Source organism: Hylobates moloch, unplaced genomic scaffold, assembly GCF_009828535.3.
Source record: "Hylobates moloch isolate HMO894 unplaced genomic scaffold, HMol_V3 SCAFFOLD_9, whole genome shotgun sequence".
Classification (NCBI taxonomy): Eukaryota; Metazoa; Chordata; class Mammalia; order Primates; family Hylobatidae; genus Hylobates; species Hylobates moloch.
Window position 1 is genome coordinate 82191988 of NW_026652284.1, and position 23007 is coordinate 82214994.

General features: G+C 41.5%; 1 protein-coding gene and 1 non-coding gene across 6 annotated transcripts in view; both read right to left on the reverse strand.

Annotated features, from left to right (window-relative positions):
• Positions 1-23007, reverse strand: part of NCALD (neurocalcin delta) — a 447618-nt gene that overhangs the window by 148560 nt on the left and 276051 nt on the right. The gene's annotated exons all lie outside the window — the stretch shown is intronic.
• LOC116814026 (small nucleolar RNA U13) lies at positions 17432-17536 on the reverse strand. Its single transcript, XR_004371129.1, has one exon. It is a non-coding gene; the product is annotated as a small nucleolar RNA U13 (small nucleolar RNA).

The window sequence follows — 23007 nt, forward strand, 5'->3', positions numbered from 1 at the left end:
CAGTATGGCCATTTTCACGATATTGATTCTTCCAACCCATGAGCATGGAATGTTCTTCCATTTGTTTGTATCCTCTTTTATTTCATTGAGTAGTATTTCCACCATTTTTAATAGCATCAGGAAGAACAAACATTTACCCAGTCACCTGGTTTTTTGTTTTTGTTTTTTTTTTTTTTTTTTTTGCTAACAAGTCTCAAAAGAAGCTGCTAAATATTTATCAATAAATTTTGCAAAATTTTAAAGTACTGTTGAGAATCTTATGTTTTTAATTGCCACAGGGGTGGGATGGGGAAACTGCAGAGATTTGTCTTCCCGTTTGGATGTTGTGAGGTTAAATGAATTGCTGATCTCAATGGAGTCTTCATATCCTTGGGCTTATAAGACAAAATTGATACTTGGGTGACATTCATTATCAAGGATGGCAAAGATAATTCGCATTTCAGATAACCTTCTTGAAAATGTTTTGGGCCAGGCGTGGTGGCTCATGCCTGTAATCCCAGTACTTTGGGAGGCTGAGGGGGGCGGATCACCTGAGGTCAGGAGTTCGTGGCCAGCCTGGCCAACATAGTGAAACCCTGTCTGTACTAACAATACAGAAGTTAGCCGGATGTAGTTGTGCACGCCTATCATCCCAGCTACTTGGGAGGCTGAGGCAGAAGAATCACTTGAACCCAGGGGGCAGAGGTTGCACGCACCACTGCACTCCAGCCTGGGTGACAGAGCAAGACTCCGTTTCAAAAAAAAAAGAAAGAAAATGTTTTGGCCGCTTGTTAGCTCAGATGAGATTGTCATTTTTCTCAATTTCACATTATGGCTGACAAAGAGCATATAGGAATAACAGAAGTGTGGGGCTCTGCTGCCTTTGGTGCTTGCTGTGTGCTTGCACCACTGTTATTACCCTCATTTGCATTTTTGGAGAGGAATACTTTATATTTTTTTTTTTTGAGACGGAGTCTCGCTCCATCTCCCAGGCTGGAGTGCAGTGGTGCGATCTCGGCTCACTGCAAGCTCCGCCTCCTGGGTTCATGCCATTCTTGGAGAGGAATACTTTTAAGTTGCTTGTCCATTCTGTCAGAGTAAGGAGGAGAATAAAATCGATAAATTCATGTCACGTGCTGAGTGAAGGGCAACATGAGACAATATGCAGGAAGTGAAGAAGCAAGCTGAGGACACTTCAACCCTCTGAAAAGTGCAAAGTCCCTCCATCCTCAGCTGACCTGGCTTGGGTGTACATGATGTGGGGCTGTCTGACATAAAATGGACACGATATGGCAGGCTCAATCCATATTTTCATTATTGGTAAAGTTTAATTTCTTCATTATTTTTAGAAAAAATTATCTAAATAGTGTTCTTTTGCAAGCAATAGATTCTCCTGTACACCCTACGTGTATAGGCCACTGGTCTGGTCTAGTGGAAGAGCATGAACCCTGGGCTGTCTGGGCTAAAGAGAGGGAAATTCCTCCTAAGGTTGCCACGAGGATCAAATAAGAATGGTCTATAAATCATGAAAAGCCATGCCAATGTCAGATATGATTATTACTGCTTGGGAAGATCTACCTGTGCCATTGGATTATCTTCACCTAGGTTCATTACCTTGCATGTACCCACTCTCAAATCCATCTCCAATTCACTGGTGAGTCAGAATTGTAATAGTCTGATAAGTGAAACTCACCAAAGGGTATTTGAAATTCTGAGTAGGTCATCGTCACTTTGTCCCCCTCCCCATTTTTATACTTCCATATATTCTTTTGAAGATAAACTGGGATCATGAGACAGACTTGCTTTCCCCTAAAAGGCTGTTTACTTTGTGAGCTCCTCTTAACCTTTCCCTTTGTGGCCCCTGAGAATCACCTGGTCAGGGCTCTTTTCCTGTGCCCCCAGCATCTTCCCTTCTGCCCAGGGTCATCTCAGTGCAGCAGCCTAAATCAGAACCACCCTGTGCTCCCTCTGACCTCATCTACACTGTTCTAGATCTCAATGGCTCCTATCACTAGGGAATCCTAGTTCTTATTAGGAAATCCAAATTCCCCATGCCCCCAGCGGCATGGAAACTCTGCACTGGCTGCTGCTGTTCCCACGAAGCAGCCATGATTCACAGAGCAGCTCTTTTCTTAATAACAATGAAAACATTCTCCTTTGTGTTTTGCCAGTGCAGATAAAGACCTCTTAAGCAAACCAAACCTGCCTCTGGGTTTTGCCTGGACTGTGCCATCAGCTTGACTCTTGGAGAGAAAAAGAGAAGACAGTAAGGAACGAGCATCTCTGGAGTGCTTCCTATATACCAGGCTTCGTGGTCTGGTCTGCATTTTAACTTACATTATATCTGACTTAGATGCTTCCAATTCTGTCAAAAAGGAATGCAAATCTTCCTTTCTCTGTCTCCACCCGGGGAAAGAAACAACTCCCTCTCTCCCACTCTCTCTCTCTCTCTCTCTGCCATAAATCCATGGGACCTCCTCCTTGAGGCCTCTAACAGCTTGACCATTTCTGCCCAAGGCAGGGAACTTAGACCTACGCACTGGATGGAGCATTTGAACTTCTTCCTCTCCTATCAGAAATACATGGCATTTGATTTTCCCCATCTTGGCTTCTAAAATAATTATTTTCATTGCTTCCCAGGCACATAGCAAAGTTGGACAATCAAAAATGATTTCTTCTTTATAATGACAGTAACATGTTAGAATCTATGCATGGCTGACCAATTTTGTTGAATTTATAGTCTTATTTACAGGAAAATATAATCTAACACAGCCCCAAAGAGCTAGAGGTAGTTATTGCATCAAACCTGAAATATGAGAACTAGGTTATATTTATTTTTTTAAGCAAACACCTGATTTCAGGGACTTAATAATATATGTTTGAGATTAATGAAAATATTTCCTCATATAAATAGTGAAAATGCCAACATAAATATTGTGGGCTTTGCCCTCCAGCTTTCTTGTGGAGTGGATGACTGCCGTCTTGGCACCCCTGAGAAACTACCCGCGGCAGTGATCCGAATAAATGGTGACTCATTATTCACCTGCCAGGTCTGAAATTACCATGTCAGCCCCTGTCTGTCCACCGGGCAAGTCTCTCCCAGTTATTTTTAGAAAAGTACCCACAGTAGAAGCAGCTCTAGAACATTTTCTTATATTGTGGCCATGTTTAAGTACGATTGAAAATGGATATCATGAAGCTTTCAGCCACACCCTGAGCCTGGATCTGAAGAGGCTATGAAGTTCATGGCAGCTTGCTTTTAAGGTGTAGCCCTTCTTCCTGAGCCACAGCTTCCCCTTCTGGAAACTTGCCTGGGCCTCAGTCTCCTCATATGATGGAGTCAGACTAGACCAGTGAGTCTCAAATTTTAATGTGTACACAGATCACCTGGGGATCTTGGTAAACTTCAGATTCTTATTCAATAGATTTTGGGCGAGGCCTAAAAGTCTACATTTCTAGCAAGCTCTCAGGTGATACCAGTGCTACGTATCCACAGCAGACTTTGAGCACCAAGAGGCTAGATGACTTCCCAAGAAACTTTCAATACTGAAGTTTTATCCCATTCAAAGTGATGCAAAAAGTTAAGTAACAATGTTGCAACAGAATATAGAAAAGCTAAATATCTAAGTTTTGAAGTCTTGTAACAATAACACAGTTCAGCAGACTGTCCAAACTGCCTTGGCTAGGACTGTTTATAGTTTAGTTTAATAAAGCATATAGGACCCCAAATGTCTACAGACTTCTTTACTTTTTTTCCATGAGCAATTAAGATGAAATTACTGTTTTTTGTTTCCTGGTTTTTTTTTGGTAACAATTTCGTTAGCTCAGGACAATTCAACAATTAACCCCCCAGCTCGGATATTCCCAAGGCCAAGGTTTAATTCCAAGAACTATTATCCAAACTGAAAAAAAAAAAGAAAAAGAGAAAAAAAGTGTGTAAAACTGGTGAAAATATGCCAGTTTAAAATACAATTTGTAATTCTCAAAGAATGAGGATAATTGTTCCCCTTCTCTCAACTTAAGTTTTGGCTGGAAGGAACAGTTAGCAGAAGAGAAAAACAACGGCTCCAAATACACTTGGCAATGGTAAGGCCAATGCTCAGCTTTCCCTGGTGGGTGAGAGCCTGGCTTCTGCTACTTGTGAGAATTTATAGAAGCTTAACCACCTGGGACAGATGATCACTGTTTTATAATAGCCCTAGGGAAAGTTAAGTTCATTCTTTTCTCCATAACTGGCAACAAAGATCTAGAAAGAGTCCATGATGAGTGCCTTCTGGGGGGATTTGTAAATTCAGAAATGGCACAAAGGCTCACACATTCAGAGCTGGCTTGAGGGAGAAAGGGAGCACAAAACAGAAAAAGGACCGTGTGAAAATGTGTGCAAGGTACATCAGTCGATGCATTTATTCACACCTTTCTCCAGAGGACACCACCGTAATGTGTGAAGAGGTGCTGGTGTCCGCCTGCTGGGGCTGGCCTCATCCAGCTGCCCCAGGAATGGCCTGCAAGCTGAGCCCCACCCAGTGCCCGAGCCGATGCGAGCCAGCCTTCACATGAAGCTGGAAACATCTTTTCCACTGGCAACTCAGCTATTCACTCCGTGCCCCCACCAGGTGTGGCTAGGCCACCGGATAGGCCTTCAGTTTCCCGTTTCCTGGTTCCTCAGTCTTTTCCTCATCCCAATTAGAAGCCCATGCTGGCCCTACTTTGGGGACTGAGCTGCTTGGGACCCCATTTTTGGGCTCTCCCTGTTCTTCAGGGGTACCTGACCAATCTGGTAAAGGGATCTGTACTGCCAGGTAGCACATGTAGAAGTATGATTTTCCCCAGGAAATAACCTGCTTTTTAACAGGGTCTTTGACGAGTGAGGAAATGCCTTCCCCCTAAATAGTGACTCAGATGATACGACACAATGAACAGGAGGAAGAAAGATGATGGGGTCAGGGGAGGAACTTAAGGCACTTTATCAACCTATCCTACATGTAGGCCAAGTTAAACTGTACCAAGTGTGGCTGGTTTTATCACTTCCATCTGTTCCTGCTTAGAGATAGTTAAAGGTAAGTGGCTTCAGTTTAGGGCACAGGGTGAACCACCTGAAGGCCTGAGTTCTGGGCCTGCCTCTGCAGCTCCCTATCTATGCGGTCTTGGACAAGTCACCTCACTTCTTTGTAACTGGTTCCTATCTGTAAAGGGAAGAGATTAACTGGGTCAAAAGTTTCCAAAGGTTATGTTCATTTCATTCTTTTTGAGGGATACACTTTCTTTAAAAGGAATCTTACACAGAAGTCCAATTTGTAAAGCAGATAAAAAGCAGTATGCTTGGTTAGGTACCATCAGATGCTGTAACAAGTAAACCTCAACATTTCCATAGCTTCACAGCCCCGTGCAGTAAGTGCCAGTTGGCTTTCTATCTCAGGTGATGCAGGGCGCCTTGGCCTTTCCATCATATGGCTCTGCAATACTCTAGGCAGTAGTTCTCAACCAGGGGTCATTTTGCCCCTCCCAACCCCGCTTCCCTCCACCTTCTGCCAAACCAGGAGATATTTGGCAATGCCTGGAGACATTTTAGGCTGTTACAACAGGGGAGATGCCCCTGGCATGGAGTGGGCAGAAGCCAGGGATGTTGCTAAACCCTCTACAATGCACAGGACAAGTCCTCACAACCAAGAATTCTTCAGCCCCGAATGCTGATAGGCTGAGCTCAAGAAACATTGGTCTAGGTGCTTAAATTCTATGTATCCAGCCAACAAACAGGGAGAGAGCCCTGAGGAATGCTGCATGGGAGGGTTTGCTAGGGCAGGGCTAGAAATGACACACATCACTTCCATTCACATTTCATGAGCTAGAACTTGCTCATATGGTATACCTAGCTGTGTGTGTGTGTGTGTGCATGTGTGTGTGTGTGTGTGTGTGCATGTGTGTGTGTGAGTGTGCATGTGGCCAGGGCAGAAGGGGAAGATAGGGGTGGTCCCTGACTGAGTAGCTACTTTGCAGAAACAAATCTACGCCACCAAGGGGAGCATGCACGGCTGTGGACATATCTTAGAATAGAGGTTAAAAAGATGGAGCTGGATCACCTAAACAGTAGCAAAGCAGAATTGTGTAGGGCCTTGTTACCCAAAGACAACCCCTAGAAGTCTAGAAAAGATCTCCCTGTGCTCATAAGCTGACCTCCTCTAGCTACTAGATGCCAGAATCACACAGAAGCTCTCCAACAAAGATGCACATAGAAATCCATCATCATCTGTGGAACTACATTTCCCACTGAAAGGACGGGGCTGTGGCTGGGGTTTGCGGAGGCCTCTCTTTTCCAACTGAAGAGCCAGGATAAACACCGTCAAATACAAGAAGGAGATAAAGACAGACAGTGGATTTAACCTATTTCTCTCTTGGCTCAGGACATAGCAGTCACTCTTCCTCAGTTACAAACCAGTCAGAGGCTTAATTTGGAAACTATTGGCATTTGTAAACACAAATGAAAAGATACACAAATTGTGTTAGGTTTTCAGAAAAAAGCTCAATGAAATAAGCCAAAATAAGTGAAAAACGCTAGACCCTTTTCTGCCCCTAACAAGCAGTACTATGGGGAGACTCACTTACCCTTCCTGGGCCTTGGCACTCTCATTTATGAAATGTGGAAAGTGACCCAGAGTTGTACTTTTCTGTGTCTTGAGGAATCCCTGGGGACTCTGGGGGATCCCTTTGAGATTTGACTGGAGTAAATCAATAAGGATTAGCCCTCACACCCAACTCCACTTTTGTCTGTTTCACATACCACACTTCAGTGTAAAACTTTGTTTAGACAAAGGTATGGCTAAACAACATTTGAAAACCCCTGATAAAGATGATCACTCATTTCTAATTCTAACATGCTATGATTAGTCCACAAGACTAGAACGAACTTAGTAAAACCTCTGTGCATTCCTCAGTAAGACAATTTTTTTATCACTAACTTTTAAATCACCATTAAAAAGACAAAATGAGGTTGACCCAATCCCCTAATTCTCTGTTTGTGATTGTCAGAAAGACTAGAAGAATAGAAGAGGAAATTCCTTATGGCTTAAAGAGAATCTTGATAGATTCTAAATAAGTATTAGTTAAGTTGAATTATTCCATATTTAATGTAGATAATCTTGATCTCAAAAATCTATAATAAATTTGATTTTTAATGTAACCTCTGACAGTTGTTCTTAAGCCTAGCACCAGCTAATATCAACCACCCTGCTTTGCTAGGGTTACAGGATTCTTCTTCCTGCTCTCAGACCTAGGGGGAACTCTCCATTGCCAATCACTTCACTGGGATGAGTTTTTAAAACAGTCCTACACAACACTCTTGTTTTCTCATTAGGAACCTAAATCTACTTCCATTCACAGCTGGCACTCTCCCTGTGACCTTGAACATGCATGCCCTGTGTCCTTGGTTGATGCCATTCCTGATCTGTAAACCCACTGAGACCAAAACAGAGTCCCCTCAGTGTCTAGTGTGGTTTTCTACAAATAACATATGTCAAATAAATAGTGTAAGTGACATGTGACAAAAACCACATAGGCATAAATCAAACCATTTAATTCCATTATTTACAACATTTGGATATCTACACAGTTTAATCATATTGTGATGAATAAGCAAAACGTGTTTCCAGAAAAGCTCCAAGTAGAAACTTCTGCTCCAACTTCCAGCAGCAGTAATTACTTCCCGTGTTCTCTACTTAGACACAGTCTTTTCCACTGGGGCTACCGCTGGTGACTACCACCTACTACCACTGATAGGCATCACCATTCTTCTCCACATACGGGCCACTGAGATTATGAAATATAAATCCTATGAACCTTAGCCAGCCCTACAACTCTACCACAAAACACCAAAAATAACCATGTCCAGGGAAATTACCATAGACCTTTATTAAAATCCTGATTACTGCCACCAGAGCAATACCATGGGCCCTAGTCGAGGTTATGATGGTCTCTTGAACTGGTGATGAAAACGTTGTAGGAATTTCAGGTGATGGTAAAGGTGGCCTATGTTTTATAGGCTGGTGAAAATCTCAACATTGAAACATTCTATATTGCAATTCTATTTGTTGGTCTGTCCCTCCTCTTTAAACATGAAGACCCTGAGGCAGGAATCATGTGTATCTTATATACGCTTACTCCCTCAGCTCCTACTTAGCACAATACACAGCAAATTATACTTGTTAAAAACAGGGTAGAGAAAAGACAGACAAAATCATTTAGTGTGCTATTATCAATACAGTGTATTAATACAACATTTTTGTTGTGACAACAACCTGATTCTCTAGAGGTGAAAAATTATTTCATGACAAATATAATATAGATCAAGTTCATATAACCTTTCTGTAGTCATTGAATAGTTAAGTGTTTCTTTTTTTTTTTTTTTCGAGATGGATTCTTGCCCTGTCGCCAGCCTGGAGTGCAGTGGCACGAACTCAGCTCACTGCAGCCTCCACCTCCCAGGTTCAAGTGATTCTCCTGCCTCAGCCTCCCAAGTAGCTGGGACTATAGGTGCGCACCACAATGCCCAGCTAATTTTTGTATTTTTAGTACAGACGGGGTTTCACCATGTTGGCCAGGATGGTCTCAATCTCTCGACCTTGTGATCCACCCGCCTCGGCCTCCCAAAGTGCTGGGATTACAGGTGTGGGCCACTGCACCCAGCCCAGTTAAGTGTTTCTGTCCTGAATACTAATACTGTCCAGAAACAGAAAACAGGAGCTTTTCTAAGAAGTTCACAGTAAATAATCTGAAAAAAGAGAAATATATTCCAGCTGCCTTGTGAGACAAGTAAACCTGCATACACTCATTGAAATCGAAGTTTCACGAAATAAATTTTGGTGCTTCTCTGGAAGGTCACTGGGTGGACCCATGCTTTTTGATTTTTTGTCAATGTGTATGTTTTATTTAGAGTTGCATTGATTGACACCATTATTTCAGGGCACCTTCATAGGTCGTGCAACACTGCTAATGTCAGAGGTCAGTATCATAACCAATGTTCACAATGATATTCTTCAGTCTTGAAGTAAAACATACGTTAGGGCTTGTTACTAAGGCAGAGACTTGAGATGTTTTTCATCCAGAAAGTGGTTCAGCATTTATACGGTTATGTTTCAACTACCTATGTTACTGGGAAAACCCTCCTTCTCTTCTGTTGATAAAGACAGAATACCATAGTAACAATAAGAGCTTAACACAATACACTTTTATTGAGTGCCAGTCAAATGTCAGAACCCACCTGGGTACTCGTGATGCCTAAATGACTAAGATATGGGCCTTGCCTTCAAAGTGTTCACAGTCTGCGCTGAGGAAAGCTGTATGTTGAACCACTGGAATTCCACACCTGACCTGTGATGATGGTGGTGTGCAGGAAGTGCTGCTGGCATCGGGGAGAGAGGGCCAGATCTAGACCTTGGGGACACCAAAAAGTAAGGAACAGAAGAGGGGAAAAAAAGCCGTATGTCCTGTTCATGGAATTATTGCAGCTCAGCTGAGTGGGAGGTTGGGGTGGCAGGAGAGGTGGAACATAAGGCTCAAGGGATTGGTTAATGTCATACTCCTTAAAGTCATACTAAGAGGTTTGGCTTTCAGTGGTGGCACCAAAAAGGGCTTTCCACAAAGAGAATAACCAGTGGCTCTGCAAAGGTACAAAGGGTGACTTAGGGAGCCTATTCTCCCTGCCGGAACCAAATATCCATCAACCTCCTCACTAAAGAATACAATTAAAATGAAACGAAGTATGTTTTCCCTGCAAACATACATTCATTCAAGCCCCTGGCCTTCTATATTGCTACCCCTAAGCTCCTATATGGAAATTCAGGAGTCACCCCGAGGGCTTCCATATTCCACAGGGATGGGTATGGATAAAGTCAAATGTCTTTAGAATAAATAAAGCCAAGGAGGTGGCTTTGCCTTCCTTATGTCAATCATGGCACCAAATCAAAGATGGTCAGGGTAATGAGGAACGCTGAGGTCCCTGAGAGGGAAGCTGTCGGGAAGCATGTATTAGATTCGGTCTCAGAGGGCAAGGATCTCACCAATTAGTTCCAGGCTCCCTGTGGCATAAGCTGTACATATTGGCAGTAAAGTAACTGAGACCCAATTGTGTCACCCCAGGCAGTGCTAAATTAGATGTATAGTGCATCTTCAACAGCTATTAATAGAAAGGAGCCTGGAGCCAATTAGAAATATGTCCATGTAATAAGGAAATGAAGTACTTTTAAATGTGTAAAAACATCATTATCTGTCATCCATAGGCAACAAAATAAAAAAAAAAAAAACACAGCTGAAGAGCATGTTCAAATTGAACAAATATTCCTGTGAGGATCCTAGGTCTATAATAAGCCAGAGATCGAATTAAAGATGATGGTTCTTACTTCTAGACACTGGCTGATTGAAGAAAAGAAAATAGTGATAGAAATGTATGTGAACACACAGGAGTTGAATATGTGAATACATTTGTGGTAATTCTTTAAGAAATGAAGAGTCCACTGCAAACTCTGGCAATTAAGTACAGAACATTTAAGCAAATATGCTGCTTGGTAGGTCTTGTAATATACAGCCTGAAAAACAGAAAATGCTTTGCAGTTTAAGCTACCTATGTGTTTTTTGCTATATCAAAAGCCGATACATTACGTATATATGAAAGTAGGTGCGTGAAAACTTGGAACAATATCAAACATGATGAAACTGTTAGCCAATTTGGCCAAAGTCTTCTATGTCATTTTTAAATTTTTTACTTGAGGGGAAAATATGATGTTGCAAACAACAACCATAAAGCAAACAGGACAAGCTATATATTTGCAAAGGAAATTGCAGGTCATGGCATTAATTTTTTAAAAATCTAGCCACCTTCGTAGATATGTGTGCCTATCACTCACATACATAAACTGTAGTCAAGTTTTGCAAAGAAGTTTCAAAAGTGCTGAGGTATTATTTGAAGCACAAAGATATTTTATTACACCATTTATTACTTATGGCAAAACATCAAGATGAGTGGATATAAAAAATCATTGATTCGAATACTTGAAGAGCTACTGTTTGAAATTATTAAATTTAAAAATATACCAATAACATACCAAAGCAAGATTATTAATCTTTTAAATATTAAAAAGCGTTAATTTAACACAGTGACTAAGGCCTCATTAGATTCAGAGCTAGTGAAATCTAGTGAATAGAATGACAGGGTACCATAATTTCATATTTTTAGTCTTATGTATATATCAGACTGCAGTCTTGGAGGATCTAAATAGGCATATTCAAATTTATTTCCAAATAATCACTTTTCATCTCTTTTCTAATTTTAGTCTGCACAAATCTTTCTGATTCACTGGGTCTCTGACAGACAGTTGTAGACTGAGGGCTGGTTGGCCAATGTAATGAGACCAGCTTCTGTCGCTCAGGGATGCTGTGGCCTGAAGCTGGTGAGACTCACAGGGAGGCTGTGAGAACATCACGTACATGTGTTTTTCCATCCATGACAAACACCCCTTGCTGTCCTCCTAATAGCCACCCCTTCTTCCCTTCCTCTAACACAGGGTTCCTCAATCCAGGCATGAGAGACTATTGTGCTGGATACTTCTTTGTTGTAGGGGACTTTCCTGTGCGTCGTAGCATATTTAGTAGCATCTCTGGCCCCTACCCATTAGATGCCAATAGCAACTCCCCTCTTCCCCCAGGTTGTGACAATCAAAAACATCTCCAGATATTACCCAAATGTCCCTTCAGTTGGGGAAAGGCAGATGCAAAATTGCCTTAGGCTGACAACCATTGTTCTTACAGAACCCTGCCTATAGTCTTGTTGTCCCCACAGTTCTGTAAGCATCTATAAGCTGTAAGAAAGGCAGCTTCCATTCCAGCCAAAGAGGGTGAATCTTGACTGGTTTAGATTAATTATGGTGGTTCCATTCCCCTTCTCAGATGTTGGTTTACATATGAGCATGCAACATAATTCTGGCCAAGGAGACGTAAGAAGTCTGCTGAGAGGCCCTAATGAAGGGATTCCTCACTCTAGGCTACCCCTTGGATATATATATATATATATCCACACAAATAAAGAAAAAGAAAGAATACGGGGGAAATAAAAGGCGGGAGAAAGAAGTATATTTGCTCAGCTGGGCTCCCATAAAAAAGTACCACACGCTAAGTAGCTAAAGCAACAGAAATTTATTTTCTCACAGTTATGGAGGCTAGAAGTCCAAAATCAAGGTGTCAACAGGATTGGTTTTATCTGAAGTCTCTTTCCCTTGGCTTGTAGATGTCTGTCTTCTTCCTGTGTCTTCACATGGTCTTCCCTCTCTACATCTCTGTATCCAAATTTCCTCTTCTTTAAAGGATACGAGTCACACTGGATTAGGGCCCACCCTAATGACCTCATTTTAACCTAATCACCTCTTTAAAGACCATCTCCAAATACAGTCACATGCTGAGGCTTTGGAGGTTAGGACTTCAACATATGAATTTACAAGGAGGACACAATTCACACATACCAAGGAGAGAAGGAAAATAAAAAAGGAAAAAAAAAAAACAAGAAGAGGAAGAAAGGGAGAAGGGGACGTATCAGTTGGGAGTGATTTCCTCTGCAACTGATAGAAATTAACAGTTCATTAAAATAGAGCTTTACTTTTATCACTAACATTAAGTCTGAATATGGATGGTGTGCTAACGTTGGTTGAATTGGTCGAAAATGTCATTAAAAGCCAGTCTCTGTCACTCTGCCACCTTTGGAATTATCCTTATGTTAGTTGCCTCATGGTCACAAGATGGCTATTGCAGCCCTAAGGCAGGAAGACAGGGAAGGTGGCTGTGCCAGTGATCTTCCTCTTACATCTGTCCTCTTGTATAGAAGCAAAATCTTTCCCAAAGGGCCCCCAACCTATTTCCACTTATTAGCCAAAACTAGGGCATGTGGCCAGCCCCAGCTGCCAGTGAATCTGGCAGAGCAAATATCTGGCTTTTCAGAACCTCTGGTAACAGGCAGCAGCAAGAGGTGGCTTGAGATAGCTGTTGGATGAGCCCGTCAACCACGTGTATCCCAGGGAGGGAGGGAGAGAGAAACGAGAGAAAAAAATAGGTGGTGGTTGAGGGGAAGATGAGAAGAGAAAAAGAAAGTTATCTGTATTCATTATGAAGTACCATACATAAAAAAGCAGTTTTTGTACACAGCCATCCCCATGGTGTTCCCCTATCCTACTGATTAGCTATTATAATACCCAACAGCTTGCTTAAGGGTTTAGATGATTGCTCACCTTTTGGCATAAACATATAATATGTATTTAACGATTGCCTCTAGATAAGGAGTTATATGTGCACAATAAACGATATATCCCTAGCATGTAACACGGTACTTGGCACATAGTAGGTAAGTACTAAAAATCTGTTGAATAAATGAGTCAAACCAGTCCAGGTAATTGTAGGAAGAGTACACAATATCTACTCAAAAAGATATGAGGATTTGCTGTGGGAACTTCTCAGAAATGCAAATTCTCAGGCCTCACGCTAGACCTACTGAATCAGAACTAGATGGAGTCAATACTCTGTGGTTTAAACACCCTCCAAGGCATTTTGATGCATGCTAAAACTTCTGAGTATGTGCATGTACACATGCGTGCACACACACACACACAACTAAACTATCTCTGCCCTTCATAATTTTAGGGCCATGAATATTTTATTTACTGCAGCTTCTCTTCTTCTGTGCTGCATTGATCATCTGATCTATTCTGTTCTATGAATCTTTAAAAATTGTTGTTTTTTTTTTTTTTTTTTGGGGGGGGGACAGAGTCTTGCTCTGTCACACAGGCTGGAGTGCAGTGGCGCAATCTCAGCTCACAGTAACTTCCACCTCCTGGGTTCAAGCCATTCTTGTGTCTCGGGCTCTAGAGCAGAATAGCTGGGATTACAGGCATGTGCCACCATGCCCAGTTAATTTTTGTATTTTCTGTAGAGATGGGCTTTCACCATGCTGGCCAGGCTGGTCTTGAACTCCTGGCCTCAAGTTATCTACCTGACTCAGCCTCCCAAAGTGCTAGGATTACAGGCGTGAGCCACCGTGCCCGGCTGAGGATCTTTTTAAAAATTTTAAATGTTAAATTATGAGATATTAAAGCATAAAAGAGAGTACAGAGAAAAAATAAAACACCCACATGCACACTCCTCAGATTTAACAAATGTTAACATTTGCCATACTGGCTTGCCAGTCTTTTTTAAAGTCGCTAGGCCCAGCACTGTTCTCTTCTACCCTTCCATCCTTCTCTGACAGCATGTCTCTATTCCTGAGCATCCTGACCTTTTCCTGTGGCTTCCTAAAGCCCTGGGCCAAGAGAATTCAAGCACCTGTAGAAGTGTATATTCTCACTGGCATCCCACCAGGGGCCAAGTTACTAGTAATTTTCATCACCTGGAGCTTTAGTCCACTTTCCCTTAAGTTCCGATGATATATGCTGATATGGCTTTATGTTCAGACACCCATGAGAGAGGTTAGGAGCGAAATGAATTGTCAATATCATGTGCTTCTCATCTGAAACGCAACTCTAAATTCTTTTTTTTTTTTTTCTTAGAGATGAGGGTCTGGCTCTATGATACAGGCTGGAGTGCAGTGGCACAATCAGCTCACTGCAGCTTCAACTCCTGGGCTCTAGCAATCCTTCTGTCTCAGCTTCCCCTGAGTAGCTGAGATTACACACACACACCATCATGCCCAACTAATTTTTTTTATTTTTCGTAGAGACAGGGTCTTGCTGCATTGCCACAGCTGGTCTCAAACTGCTGGCCTCAAGTGATCCTCTCGCCTCAGCCTCCCAACGTGCTGGGACTACAGGCGTGAGCCACTGCACCTGACCCTCTAAATTCTTTTGCCTTCTTAAGCTCAAGAGCAATGTTCTTTCAGATGAGACTCACTATAGAGAGAGAAAAGAGTGAAGCAAATTCAGCTAGCAGCCAGAGAGCGGTGAGTTCTTATTCTAGCAATATTGTGCAGGGTGCTTATTCTCTTTGCACCTTTTATTCCATCTAAAGAAGGAAAGAGAATACTACCCAATTCTTAAATATAATTAGGTTTATGAAGTACTTCCACACATACTGTCCCATCTGATACTGCCATTTGATGACAACTGGTACCCTTACAGACTGTCTGTCCTATTGCCCGCTGTGTTCCCAGCATCTCAACTGTGCTAGTATACCACAGACCTCAATTAATGTTTGTTAAAGAAATGAAGGACAGAAGGATGCTTAAAGTGGCAGCTACGGAATCTCCATGAAGGGCAGAGGTGACTGTCTAGTTAGAAGGGAGCCAGGGGCAGTGCCACACGAAGGAGTCAGTCTATGAACTATTTGTTTCTTGTTGTGCACTAATTTCTTTGAGAAAGTCTTAGTTTGAAAAAATGTCAGCTGAACTAAAGAGTGAGCCCAGTAATGTATTTGATTTACATTTGGATTTAAGTTATTTATCTCATTGCAGACCAGTAGCAAAGAGTTCTCAGGCTAGATCTGCCTGTGGACCATGCTTGGAGGAGCCCTGGGCCAGAGGAGCCAACTTGAAGCTGCATGTGCTCTGTGTGTACTTTTTATTATACTTAATTGTGCTGAGTTCATTATGGGTTACTTGGGGGAGAAGCAGATGGATATTATGGGATGACTACAACCCTCTCCACACAAGCCATCCCTATTGGTCCCATTGAAGCTCAAGGGTTATACATTTCAAATACTCTTTCTTTTTCATTGATTGTAATTGTAATTGTACATATTTATGGGGTCCAGGTAATATTTTGATACAGGCATACAACGTGTCATGGTAAAAGTTGGGTAATTGGGATATCCACCACCTCTAACATTTATCATTTCTTTGTGTTGGAATATTCCAAAGCTTCTCTTCTAGCTATTTTGAAATATACAGTAGATTATTGTTAACTACAGTCACCCTACTGTGCTATCGAACAATATAGAACTTATTCTTTCCATCTAACTGCATTTTGTACCCATTAACCAGCCTCTCTATATTTACCCTCCTCTGCCCCACCCCTCCCAGTCTCTGGTAACTATCATCCATTCCACTCTCTACCTTCATAAGATGACCTTTTATTAGCTCCCACATAGGAGGGAGTACATGTGATATTTGTCTTTCTGTGCCTGGATTATTTCACTAAACACAGTGTTCTGCATCCATGTTGCTGCAAATGACAGAATTTTGTTCTTTCTATGGCTAAACAATATTCCATTGTGTATATATACCATATGTTTTTTATCCATTCATCTGCTGAAGAACACTTAAGTTGATTCCGTATCTTGGCTACTGTGAACAGTGCAGCAACAAACATGGGAGTGCAGATATCTCTTCAACTTACTGATTTCCTTTCTTTTGGATATATACCCAGCAATGGGATTGCTAGATCAGATGGCATTATATTTCTATTTTTAGTTTTTTGAGGACTCTCCATACTTTTTTCTGTAATGGCTGTGCCTATTTATATTCCCACTAATTGTATACAAGAGTTCCCCTTTCTCCACATCCTTGCCAACATCTCAGATAATCTTTAATTGCAAGATCCTAGAGTAATACTTTTTGTTTGGCAACTAAAGCCCTTCAACTGAGAAGAATGAAAGATAGTTTTGAGACGAAGGAGCCTCTGGCATTTGTTGGCATGTTAAAGTTGGTTGGCCTAGTTCTACTTCCATGCCAGTTTTTCTTCAAGCTCCCCCTACACCCAGCAACATCAGGAACCTGGATCGTTCTAGCTTTATTTGGGTGAACTTAAATTGCTTTGTAAAGATTATCTAGTGCCTATCTTGGCCACCAACCCATCCCAGACCACTCTGATGATGTCAAGACAAGCAGAGCACGAGAGTCTACAACTTTCTGCATGATCATTCTAGGCCAGTGGTCCTCAGACTTTAGCAGCATTAAAATCCTCCTGTAGGGCATTTAAAACACAGATTACTGACTCCACGTACTTCTGACTCAATCTGTCTGGGCTGAGGCTGAAGAATTTGCATTTCTAACAAGTTCTCAGGTGATTCAGCTGGTCTGGGACCACACTTTGAGAACCACTCTTCCAGGTACTCAACACAGGTGATCATGGTGGGAGTGAACATTTCCCATTCCAGCCATAAGCAGTATTTTTGCATACTTATTCCAGTAGAGACTGCAGGTTGTCACCAAATATCTACTATCTCTTTCTTCTTTACCAACAGAACACCAATTTTATTAACAACATACCCAGCCTTAAAAACACTACATTTTCCAGACTTCTTTCAGCCAGAGGGGTCCATGTGACACAGTTTTTATGAATAAAATGTAAGTACATGTCACCAAGTGGGACTTCTAGAAAGTCTGTTAAAGAAGCTTGCTTGACTATTGCTTTGTTGCTGTCTTTCACCAACAAATTTTCCACCACAAATGGCTCAATTCCTTTCCCTTTTTCTTCTTTTTCTTTTCCCCAAGTCAGGTCAGACAGGTAATGTGCCAATGTCATAACAAGGTTCAGAGGGTGGCACATCACACATATGCACATGAACACCCAATTATCACGCTCATGAGCTACAATAGGATTGCCCTTCCCTTCTTCTTTAGTGGAATATGGACATGATGCCTTCTAGAAGGTGTTCCTCTACCTTGAGACAACAGTTGACAAGCAAGTGCCAACGACGCTTGAGAGGACAGAGGTGCCTTGGTCCTTGCGGCATCATGGCTGTCATGTCAGCTCCAGACTCCCCATCTCTAGACCTCTGATTACATGAGAAAGGGAAAGCCCCTCATTTATTTATTTAAGCTATTGTTTGGGGGTCCATGTTATTTTTAGCCAATGAAATTCTTAACTAAGACACCTACCACGTTAAAAACCAGTGCTAGATGTAAAGATGGAAAATATATATTTCCTACCCTCAAAGAGCTTTGGTGCAGCTTTGAAGACAGGAAAGAGACACAGCTCCTGGGTGAACATGGGACCCAAGGAGACTTAAGGTTTATGGCAGCCAGAACACCTCCCAGTTGTCCTGAGGAGCTGTTTTGAAAATATCCAGATCAGGGAAGAGAGTGTGGAGTTGAGGTATGAGGCTGAACTTAGGGATCTTAGATTAGACAGTTTAACTTCAGGCATTTACGCTCGTAAAAAACAGTGGCCCTTGAAAAGAAGATGCTGGGAAGCGTTCAGGTCTGTAGTAGGGATGGGGAATGGTACAAAAGGGAAAAGAGAAGGAATAAACCTTACAAAAGTTGATATAAAGAGACTTTGGAAGTTGAGCGAGGACCACTGAGTGAGACAAGCATGTGGTTTTGGTCGGGGAGAACAGTGGTTTGAAAACATTTTCGAGCCATGGAGCCCCTATCTCAGGAAAGCATCATAAGAAAAATAGCTAAAAATTGAGCTCTTCTGGTTCAATAAGTTGTAGAGAACTCAGAGGCTTAGCTAACAACCTTCCTTTTCCTATGGCACCTCAGGGTCTCCATGGAGCAGCAGGGAGCTACAGGGACCAATTTATGGGGAGAATAGGAAGGGAAAGGTGGAAAGTGAAGTGGCTTAGATACTATAAAATAATTTCAGAATGAGAAGAGAAAACTTGAAAAAAGTTTTGGCTGGAGATTTAGGAGATCTGAGTTCTAGGTGAGCTATTAACTCTTAAACAGATACAGCAAGAAGCTGTTGGACCCCTCAGAAGATCCATTTCCAAGACGCTTTCCAGACCTAAAAGTGTTTGACACTACTTTTAGGGAAATTATATTTACAAAAGAAGAGGTCATGATTCCCAGAATCTATGGGTTTTATATGGAGAGTCACATTGAAATGGTCCTAAGATTTTTAATGTTTGATTGCTTTCTGCTCTTGAAAGTTAAAGTTTCTCTAACTCAGTGTCTTCTCTGTTTTCCATTTAAAGGATAAGATTTACAATATTAACTTCAATTTTTTGCATGTACCTAGTAGTAACAAAGAAAAGTGAAAGGTAAAATCCAGCCTGGAATATGCTGTTCTATACATTGCTTCTAAGAATTTTAAGACAAATGAATAGAATTTGGTATCTGTTTGACCCAGTAATCCCATTACTGGGTATATACCCAAAGGAATATAAATAATTCTGTTATAAAGATACATGCACACATATGTTCACTGCAGCACTATTCACAATAGCAAAGACATGGAATCAACCCAAATGCCCATCAATGATAGACTAGATAAAGAAAATGTGGTGCATATACACCATGGAATACTATGCAGCCATAAAAAGGAAGGAGATTACGTCCTTTGTAGAAACAAGGATGGAGTTGGAAGTCGTTTTCCTCAGCAAACTAATGCAGGAACAGAAAACCAAACACCGCATGTTCTCACTTATAAGCGAGAGCTGAACGATGAGAACACATGGACACGCTGTGGGGGGACCAACACACACTGGGGCCTGTGAGGGATGGGGAGGGAGAGCAGCAGGAAGAACAGCTAATGGATGCTGGGCTTAATACCTAGGTGATGGGATGATCTGTGCAGCAAACCACCATGGCACATGTTTACCTATGTAACAAACCTGCACATCCTGCACATGTACCCCTGAACTTAAAATAAAAGTTAAAGAAAAAAAAAGAATTTGGTATCTGATTTAAAAAGCACTAGGAATTTGTGACTACCTTGGTTATTTATAAGATAAAAATTACATGTTGATTCATAGCATAAATATGGAGCTATTAATTTGTAAAGTGGTCTGTAATCAGTTTTTGTCCATTATGCCTAATGTTACTCTGTAAAAGGTCTTCATTTCCCTGCCCATTTTTCAGATAGGAAACCAGAAAGACACAGAAGTAAAATTCAGTTAACACAGCTAGATGATGGTAGTAACTTGCCTGGCTGTATTAGCATAGGAACGGAAGTCTCCTGCATTCTAATCTTTCTAAAATTAGCCAACTGTGATGGAAAGAATCATCCATTCCATAAATCTGCCCTGAACAGAATTATGAGCAAGCAGAGGCAAGCTAGCGCTAACTTCTTTAATCTTTGCTGCCATGACTGGCATTGAATTTGAAAGGAAGAGCTACAACAAAGGCAGGGGCTCTGAGCAAGACAACGAATTCACACTGAAGACAGGGGCCCTTCCCTGTGTTTCCCCAGCCATTCACAGAATTCAGGAAGTTCTTCTACATTCAATAAAACCAATTTAAGAGGTGTTTTTGTTTTTGTTCCCCCCACCCCCAGACTGACTATTCATTCAAGGTACTTTCTACATCTGATTAGCGATTCCCTTGTCACATCTGAAGAGGCCTCTGGACTGAGCATGTACCTAAGTCCAGCTCTGCTGGGTGTTATCCGGAAAGATCAGTTACTGTGCTTTGGAGTCCATGTCACTGAAGAGGCTTCTGAAAGAGCCAAAGGAGTGTCGCAGGCCCGGGCATCAGTCCCTACCCTGCAAAGGAAAATTCTCGCTTGATCTGGGATTGTCTCCCTCGGCTCTCTAATGTCCTGAAGCACTCCTTAGATGAAGCAGAACCCAGGTGACTCCTGTGTCAAGGCACTTCCAAGACACTAGGAGATGGCTGGTGTCTCCTAATGTCATCGGCCATCTCCTGCTCGCCTGCTGTATAAATGAACCTAACATAGAACAAACTGCTTCTTAACAGGTTTTATTTTCTGTAAGTAAATGATGAGAGAAAAAGAGAACAAGTATGTGCAGAGCCTGTGAGGGAAGAAGATCACTACACACTTATTTTAAAGAAGAACTTGTGTTAGGTTAATGTTTCCCTTGAAAGCAAGTCTACCCAGGAAAGGAAAGGGTCTGCAAATCTATAGGCTGTTGCGGGCTCTTGGATGTTTTCACAAAATAAAACAAAAACAATGACAAAACCCCACAAAAGTTACTATATCTTGAACCATAATAAGGTAGAAGATATAAGAACATTTTTAAAGACTTGGAACAACTTTTACCTATGTTGTATGTTTACTTTCTCATGATGTATCCTTACACTTTCAATTACAGTATATATGAAGCAGAGGGTAGAAGATATGCTTTTCTGATTTTTTTAAAGTTAGGTCTTTGGGAGGAAGATAAATCTATAAATACAAAACATAGCACCTTTAATGAAAGCAGCAGTAACAATAATCAGTCCAGTTCCAAGGTTAGAAAGTCATTTAATGAGAAGACCCAGATTGACAGTTGTCCAGTTGGATCCAGCAGGGTGTTAATAGGGTTTATTCAAGAAAGCAAAAGTTTAATGGCCAAATGCATTCGAGAAAATATTGGACTAAATGTTCTGTGTTTTTTGTTTTTTTGTTTTTGTTTTACTTCAAGGCAACTGAAAGCCTTATCAATGTTTCAACATGTTTAGTAAATCTCAAAGCAGAGATAAAATATAAAGCATTTCCCAAATTTATTTGATCACGAAAACCTGTTATTCCTGGAGAATCTTATGAGATTAGTGTTCTTTAGCTTACATTTTGGGAAATGCTGAACTAGATTATACGACAAATTTATAAATTTCTGTAAGGAAGAAAAAGAGTGAGGGAGAAAAGAAGTGAAGAAATAACAAAATGCAAAATCTTAGCTCACCTGAAGTTGCAAGCATCTTATGAATTCATTGTTCATACAATATTTCTAGATGTAAAGGGAGAGGGAAGTGTATGGCATTCTCATTAAACTAAAAAAAAAATACAAACCGTAAGTATGATAAAAGCATTTAGCATTGTCACCCACAGCTCTCTTGTCTACCCTAGCTTCTCACCTATCATATTTACTTTTGAAACTAAAAACTAAATATAAATAAATATACTAAAAAGTAAAATAAATGATGGCAACACAATGTTAAGGTTATGAATAATCAAACTCTGTCTTGGATTTGCCCCGAGAACTGACTGGACCCACCCATACTCCATACCTGCCTCTGCACACAGGCAGACTGCAAACACCCATTAGTATTCTCAGCAGCTGGGTTAGCATTGAACACATCAGGCACGCTAAGTACTTAGAGTACACTAAGAAGTGCTAATGTAAAGATGGAAAATATATATTTCCTACCCTCAAAGAGCTTTGGTGCAGCTTTGAAGACAGGAAAGAGACACAGCTCCTGGGTGAACATGGGACCCAAGGAGACTTAAGGTTTATGGCAGCCAGAACACCTTAATCTTTACAACAACTCCATGAAGCTGGGGTATTGATTTTATTGTACGGTACTATGGTCTCAATATGTCCTTCCAAAATTTATGTTAAAGCCTAATTTCCATTACAGTGATACTAAGAGGTGGGGCCTTTTGAGAGGTGATTAAGTCATGAGGGCTCTGCCTTCATGAATGGGATTAGTGCCCTTATAAAACAGGATGAAGGGTACATTCTTGCCCCTTCTACCATATGAGGACAATTCACCCCTTCCACCACGTGAGGATGCAGTGAGAATGAAGAACAGGCCTTCCCCTCACTGAATCTTCTGGCATCTTGAACTTGAACTTCCCAGCCTCCATAACCACGAGCAATAATTTCTATTATCTGTAAATTACCCAGTCTAAGGGATTTTGTTATGGCAGCCTGAATGGACTGAGACACATGGATAAGGAAGTGTGAATTCAGCAGACAGGCAGTAACTTTCTCGAGGGAGTGGTATTTCCCAGCCTGGAGCTCCTCCTCTGATACACTGTACTATGTTCTTTTCACTTCCTTATTCTCCTAACACCTTTTATGTCCACCTCTGAACTTCTGGCCTCTGTGATGCCCTTGGTCCCGCAGACCTCAGGCTGGTCTTGGCCTTTCAACCTTGCCTTTCACTATTAGATGCAGGTGTGTCTGTCCTGCAACCCAGCTCTGGCTCTGGAAAACCAGCTGACATCAACCATGTGGCTGGAACCTTCTCCAGAACAATGGAGGCCAGGGCGGGTGACTCACTGCCATTCAGTCTCTATCTTTGGGGCAGGTCCACCATGAGACATAACTTACCAGAAATCCAATTACAAGGAGAAATAAGTATTGAAGACTAAGAAATGCATTTTGCAGCAGGCTCTTGCTGTACTGGGGCAGTGTCCATATATAGAGCAGCTAGAATAGAGGTCACAAGCTCAGAAG